The sequence below is a fragment of the Octopus bimaculoides genome, chromosome 18 (assembly GCF_001194135.2).
Source record: "Octopus bimaculoides isolate UCB-OBI-ISO-001 chromosome 18, ASM119413v2, whole genome shotgun sequence".
In the NCBI taxonomy this organism is placed as follows: Eukaryota; Metazoa; Mollusca; class Cephalopoda; order Octopoda; family Octopodidae; genus Octopus; species Octopus bimaculoides.
Genome location: NC_068998.1, coordinates 17,567,184 through 17,568,740, shown reverse-complemented (window position 1 = coordinate 17,568,740; position 1,557 = coordinate 17,567,184).

The window sequence follows — 1,557 nt, the reverse complement described above, 5'->3', positions numbered from 1 at the left end:
GATAATATTTTCACATTTGATTCCCAATTCCAAATAGTGAATTAAAACTTAAAAAGAGAAAGTGAAAGACTTGGCAAATGAAAATGGAATACTGTGCAGTGAATGCAATGAATATCTAAATTTGTGAAGAATTGGATGCAGTGAATGCAATGAATATTTAAATTTGAGAGAAATTGGAGTTAAAAAAATTCAATAAATTTGAGAAATCAAAATTATAGGAAATTTCTTAGAACATGAATTTATAAAAATATTTCCAGATGGTCAACCCTTTAATAATTGCTTTCTTTTAGTAATTGTTACATACCTAATTAATAAGCAGCTTTCTCCATTATTGAATAGATAACTCATCTAACCATTGCACATTCATTGATAAAGTAGCACATTCATTGATAAAGTAGCACATTCATTGATAAAGTAGCACATTCAATGATAAGCCATCATTCATCAAATTATATATCTTGGATTGATATATTTTACACCCTTAACCTAATAATTAATTTCCCTGTCTAATTCTTGGATGTCCTTCATTCCAGTACTAATTCACACTATACCACAATAGATTCTCGTCTTCATCCATGTCAACCTCCATCTAAACTATTTCCTTGTCTTGGTGATAACATAAATACTGCCTAAGAAACATTTGACCACATTTTGCAATAGTGCAATTTACAAGACAGTGTCACTCAAGATTGACATTATTTCTATTAATCTATATGCCTGACTAACTATCTTTCCTTTTATTTATTTTTTTCAATATCAGAATGCTTCTTAAAATGTATTCTGTTCTAACATCATTGACATCAATCTGGAATTTTTTTGTATGGAAGATTAGCAATTGTTCATGCATGCATGTGTCCTCTTTCCACATCACTTATCTTATCCAAAAGGAAAGGCCACCACTTTAAGCTGATACAACTTGGTATCAGTGTTGTCACAGGCATTATTGTCAGAGCTCAAAGAGCCAGAACAAATACTGCAAGGTCATCTTGTCCAATGTCCTAATTATTCTATCAATCCACAATCCTGGATTGATGCTTTTAGTGATAAAAGATTTTCAGGCAGCACACATCTCAAAAACCTTAATGTGTTCCTTAATTAAAAGCCACATAAAACTTTCCTTTGCAATTTCTAATTCAAATAAGTCTCTAGAGAATGCCAATACAAAACCTCATCTCTAGTCACCTGTTTACTTTTCTATACAAAGGAGGTTTTCACATTGATCATGTAACTAATGAAAAACATTAATTTGCATTATATATTCTTAGACATAAAGAGTCGGTATTAATTTTCTTTAATCTAATTCTCAAAATATGAATTCGCAAAAAGATGAAAAGTAGAATATCAGTTATATGATTTTTCCATTATTGGTAACAGGTGTTACATAATTGTTTTTTTGGTGGATGTGGAGATGCAGGAGAAGTTCATAACTATTAGAAATTTGATTTGCTTTCAATTTTCAGGTGCAATTATTTCAGTTAATGTATTTAGAAGAGAACCACTTCAAACAATATTTCTCTTATGAAGTTTCATACCTGTGCAAGAAATCATGGTATACTT